Source organism: Artibeus jamaicensis, unplaced genomic scaffold (assembly GCF_021234435.1).
Source record: "Artibeus jamaicensis isolate MK-2021 breed Jamaican fruit bat unplaced genomic scaffold, CSHL_Jam_final contig_484, whole genome shotgun sequence".
Lineage (NCBI taxonomy): Eukaryota > Metazoa > Chordata > Mammalia > Chiroptera > Phyllostomidae > Artibeus > Artibeus jamaicensis.
The window spans coordinates 7,411,637-7,417,823 of NW_026521859.1; the positions used below are offsets into that span (position 1 = coordinate 7,411,637).

Here is a 6,187-nt window from a genome sequence, read left to right on the forward strand (position 1 = left end):
ATTAGACTGCCATGTTAGGCAAAGCAACTAAAAGATTTTACAAAATATCTTAAAACTTAAAAATCTTTACTTGGAAATGTACAGCTTCATGGTTTTAAAGTGACTAAAGTCTGCTGGTTCTCTCAGAACATCTGTTTGACAAATTACTGAACACCAACTAGAATTTTTACTTACCATTGCTGCTGAGTGATAGCTCTTCATGCATCAGTGGTCATACTACTCTTCTAGCTTTGAAAGGTACATGATCTTTTGAGAGATCTACAGTGTCTTCTGGCAGAGAGCAGGCAGTTCAAAACATACACAACATTTTCTTTAAAGGCTGCATTTTGATGCACTCTTTATGAATAATTTAACAGTTAATTGCACACCCAAATAAAATTAAAATTCTATTGCACACAGTCCCAGTAATTCAAATGGCCATCTTCCTATATAGCATCCATACCCATCAGACTTCTCACGTGCACAGTCCATGCCAACTATGATACAGCTCTCCAGTAAGGAGAGGGTAAGTGCCAACTGACCAGAAACTTCTAAAAATACTTTGGAATGGAAGAGAGAGTGCAAAGGTGTAGCATATGATAAACAGCATTTCAAATAAACTGCCGAAAAACATTATTCAATAAATGGTCTTGAGAAAACTGCGAACCACATCAGAGATGGGCACAGAGGGCCAGCAGTTAATATTCCTACGTTAAGCCAAAATAGATTCCAAATAAAGTTAAAATATAAAAATACAAACTTAAATTATCGGTAACAAATAGATTAAATACAAGTAGTCAATTCTCAAAGATACATAAATGACCAATAAGTATTTGAAAGATGCTCAACTTTACAATAATCACTTAAATGCAGAATAAAATGTTTTCACTTACCTGGCTGAAAAATGCTAGAAGGGAAAGTTGCTGAACATACATGAGGATGGGTCTCCAATTAATGCTGAAGGAAGGAAGGTAAGTTGGTGTGGTTTGTGTGGAGGGCCTCTGGGGGAGGCAGCCTGAACACGTTGCAGAACCTTAGTGTACTGTCAGTCATTGAAAACTCTTACTTTCTGGAGACCTGCAGAAATTTGGAACTTCGGAAAAAAGTGATGAGTAATGGGGAAATCTCTGGTCAGCAAATTGGTACTGCACTCAAAAGAATCAAGCTAACTATTCAAGAGAAATAATCTACACTAATTTTAGGCACATTAGTATCTACTCTGGATTAAACATATCTTCACCAATGTAGCCTCATATAAAAGTATTTGAAAAGTTTTGTGTTGATTCTGATTGTACATTTTATTAAATATTCTTGGCAATTAAAAAATGAAAATCGTACTTTATCTGAGCCCTCCCATTTCCCCCAAATCTCAGATGGGCATGTTTTACAAATGGGTTTTGTTGAAATATGACCTGTGCTAGAACCTAAAATTAAAGGATTTTCTTTCTTCCATTTGGTTGAATAGAATTTCCTGGCATTCTCTATTTACCGAAACTCAAAGCAGGTGCACCTGTCAAAATTAGTATTTGAATCATGCAGTTGGCTTAGTTTCCAAACAGAAGTCTTCTAAATCCTCTCATATTTCATTCATTGTCAAGAAATATTCAGCTTTGAGGAAGAAAGCGTGGGGGCAGGGAGAAAGCAAGCTAAAGCAGAGAGACATTTAAATTTCCCATTTGGACTTTATCATGTCAAAAGTGACTGGGCTTTTTTTATAACTAGCTTTCCTTGTTAAGAGTTGCCACTGAATAGTCCTTCACTACTAAACCACCATAGAAATGCTTTCTGCTGGCTTCAGTGTTTGCTCTCATTCAAGTCCCTCTGCTATTATCAAGGCTATGAAATTACGGCAGCAGCCATATCTAAAGATTGGTTATACTCATTAAACTTGGATAAAGAGAAAAGGGGGTGTTTTCCAAATTCAATAAAACTACTACAGGCTACGTTTTTTTTTATTTTTTATAGTTTTATTTAGATTTTATTTATTTAAATCTTTAGAAGCGAAGGGAAGGAGAGAAGGGAGAGAAACATCAATGCATGGCTGCCTCTCGTGCATCCCCCGCTAGGAACTGGCCCACAACCCAGGCATGTGCCCTGACTGGGAATCGAACTGCGATCCTTTGGTTCACAGGCTCACGCTCAATCCACTGAGCTACACCAGCCAGAGCCAGGCTGTGTTTTTAAAATAAACTTGTTCACTGTTATAGTTTTGATCTTGCTTTTTTTAGATAAGTCCCTTTAACATTTCGTATATAAGGGCTTAGTGATGATGAACTCCTTTAACTTGACCTCATCTGGAAAGCACTTTATCTGCCCTTCCATTCTAAAATGACAACAAGCTCCCAACTACCAACAGCTGGACCTAAAAACAAAAACAAGCTAAGCAAACAACTAGAACAGGAACACAATCACAGAAATGGAGATCACATGGAGGGTTATCAACAGGAGTGGGAGGGGGAGAGAGGGGGAGAGGTACAGAGAATAAGCATAGATGGTAGGTAGAAAATAGATAGGGGGAGGGTAAGAATAGTATGGGAAATATAGAAGCCAAAGAACTTAAATGTATGACCCATGGACATGAACTAAAGCGGGGAGAATTGAGGGTGGGAGGTAGTGTGCAGGGTGGAAGGGAATAAAGGGGAAATGGGACAACTGTAATAGCATAATAAATAAAATATATATTTTAAAAAGAGTTGCTATACCTTACACTCTTTGTCCCTGAAAAAGAGATGCACTGCATTGGGTACCTCTGCATTTGGAGCCAATGGGTCACATTTGAAGGTGCTGTTCTGACCATTTACCAGGACCAGAAGGGCAGTGGTTTTTGAGGGTCATCCAGGAAAAAAATTGTTTATATTTTAACTATTAGAAACAAATGTACCTTAGCCAATTTCACCATTCCATACCCCCAAGGAATTCCTTAAAATGAATTTAGTTTTCAAATGGAACAACAGGACTATCTAACAGTAACGATAAAAATGCCTGGCATTGACTGATGTGTGCTGTGTGCCAGACACCATGTGCATACTTAACCCTAGTAACAATGTCACGGGGATTAAACCCCATAGCAGTAACTTGTTTTTTTATTATTTTTTAGTCTTTGCCAGAGAATATGTTAATTATTTAAAGAGAGAGGAAGAGAGACAGAAACATCGATGTGAGAGAAAAACATCTATCAGTCACCTATATGCTCCGAAACCAGGAGTCAAACACACAACCTAGGTATGAGTCCTGAGGAGAATCAAACCCGCAAACTTCTGGTGTAGAGTGCAATGCTCCAGCCAACTGAGCATCCCGGTCAGGGCGCCACACTATTCTCGCCATCCTGCAGATGAAGAACCTGAGACTAACGAAAACTGTCAATATCCTCAAACAGTAAGTGACATTGGGAAGCAAATAGTAAGTAACTAGGAGGCAAAAAGAAGTTGTAGTTGACTTCTTAGGAATTTGCTGATAAGCTACAAATACAAAGGGGCTACTGAAGCTGATGAGTAAATCCTATTACAACGATATACAAATACATCTATTTTTCTAGGTATAATGGTAATATGTACTATGTACTTGTTCACTTGGGTTCATAGAAGAAAATCTCTTTAAATTTATCTTGTATTAGTAACCTCCTTCCCCCGGCCCCACTTCTTTTTCCTTTAAACCTCAGAATTACAAGTTCAGTATAGCTTAATGGACATATTTCACATTTAATTGTCTGCAACTAATGTAGTTTTCCTGAAAAAATAATATGGTTTGCCTCATCGGCTACTTTTCTTAGTGGCAAAAAGCAACTATTTTAATTAGTTCAGATGTTTTAGAGCAAAGAACCTTGAAAAAAAGAATAGAAGATTCACATGGGACTGGGAAGACATTTAGAAGTCTCTCTGAGTCCACAAATAATAACCTGACTCCTACACTTAAGGTTTTCTGGTATGGTACTTCATATCCAAAACAGACTGTTCTACAAATAACTGCTTCTGTTCGCTTTTAAAATCAATTTTCCTCAGATAATATTTACAAAAGCCTTGATTTATTTAGGTCCTTAGGGCATGCCACAGGTATACATTGCCCTCATTAACATCGTTACAAAAAGCCATCAATATACCAAAAACACTCTTATCTTGACGTCCTGTAGTTGGCATCTAATAGAAATTTTCCCGTCACTTTCAACTACCAATTACCCACTCTATTACTTTTTTTTTTTGAGGGACTGGTTCTTTATTTTAAAAAGACATTTGTCAATTTTCAGTATCAAAATAGTTGCACTGCTGGTTTCTCTTTTGCTCAGTTGGTCCCCAAAGAGACCAAACCACAGGAGAGGGAGGACGTTGTAAGCCAGGAAGCTGCAGGATGTGAACCTGACAGACCTCACAGAAACCTCACTGGTAAGGGGGTGCTGGGTGAGGAAAGAAACTTAAAGATCAGCACACTCATGGCGTTGCCAGTGCTCCCCAACCCCAAAGAAGCGAAGTTTCAAAATAATATAAAATTTAGAAACAGTTTTGTACATAAACTATTCAAGCTATCGCCAGCACTGAGGCGAAGCACAGTGAGATGGCACTTCCAGACGCAGCAGCTTCAGACCCAGAAAAGGGTGATGAGATGATTTCATGTGGCTAAATCGCTGGCGAGAACATAATTTTTTTCTTTCAATGAGACAAATAACTGGTCACTTCAACATGATCCATTTTGTGAACCACTGAGAAGGGGGTACAGATGGGACAAGGACTGGGTCTCAGAGAGGCATCACCATTTCAACGTGTTTGGTCACTTCTGATTTTTTTTAAAAAGCTGCCCAAAAATACCTTAAGGCTGAAACCTGAATATCTTTCTTTCTTTCTTTCTTTCTTTCTTTCTTTCTTTTTTTTTTTTTTTTTTTTTGCTAATTCCTCCTGGAATCACCTTTCCTGTTTGGCTGGACACTGTGCACAAAGCAATGACCCCCCCCATAGCAGAGTCTTTCTCTGGGCTCTGTTTGGCTCTCAGTAAGGCAGGCCCTTCCTTCTTTCCCGCCTCTGTGGAGAGGGCAATATGGATGAAGTTGAAAAATGATCTTTCGAAAGTGAGAAAGGGGTTAGACTGCTGCTTGAGAACTGTGGAATTATTTGGAATGTTTTACAAATGGTTGCTACAACAACAAAAAAGGTAATTACAAAATGTGCACATCACAACATGCTTTTAAAGACACTTTGCATTGTGCTCACATTCCCTTAAATGTTGTTCCCAAAGGTGCTCAGCCTCTAGCCCAACCAGAATCTCTGAGAACGGCAGAGAGAGTTTGGTGGAAAAGACACGGGGTGGGGGAGGTGCGGTGGCAGTGGAGGAAAGCAAAAGGAGAGCACAGCCTTCCAGTTAAAGATCAGCCCTCAGTTTAAAGGTCAGCTTCTGGCCAGCTGGTCTCAGATGGAGTCAGGGTCAGAGGGAGGAGCAGCAGCAGGGCAGGACTGGGGTGCTCTCATCTCATTCAGGTAAAGCAAAGTCTGGTCCAGCATCCTTTGTGTACAGAGGTGTCCCTCTTTGGTGCATTTCAGTTTATCTTCCAAGTCATCAATTGTCTTTTCCAGCTTGGCTACCAATCTCTCTGCAAATTCAGCACAGGTCTCTGCCTCCTCGAGTTTATCGGTAAGAATCTTTATCGCTTCCTCATATTTGTCTTCTTTTTCAGAGTACTTTTCTTCAGCACCACTCAGAAACCTCCAGGTCTGGTCCATGGGTCTGATCTGTTCATCCATCTCTCGGCCACGGGACTCTGCCAGCTCAGCTCGCTCCTCTGTGCATTCCAAATCTCCCTCAATAATCACCAACTTACAAACCACCTCTTCATACCTACTGTCTGCCTCTTCTGCAATGTGCTTAGCTTCTTTGAGTTGGATTTCCTGGAGTTTCATCTTTTCAAGCTAGGTTTTCAATAACCTTCATACCTCCCTCATTTTCAGCAGCAGCTTTCTCAGCTTCCTCAGCTTCCTCAGCTTCCTCCAGCAAATGACTTTTGCAGTGCATTGGCCAGGCGCTCCTGAGCACGGTCCAGCTCCTCTTCAACCAGCTGGATCCTACGGTCCAAGGAGGCCAGCTTAGCCTCAGCCTGTTCCCAGCCCGCCTTTCTCCCTCCACATCCGGGTGGAGGCACTCAGCCTTCTCCTCTGTCTGCATCATCAGCCCGTTGCTGCAGAACCTGGATCTTTTGTTTCACCGCCTCGATGGTGGTCATCCTGGCCAT

The 6,187-nt window shown here is 40.4% G+C and overlaps 1 pseudogene; it reads right to left on the reverse strand.

Moving 5' to 3' along the window:
* Positions 1-5,369: 5,369 nt before the first annotated feature.
* On the reverse strand, positions 5,370-6,187 carry LOC119047206 (tropomyosin alpha-3 chain-like; annotated as a pseudogene).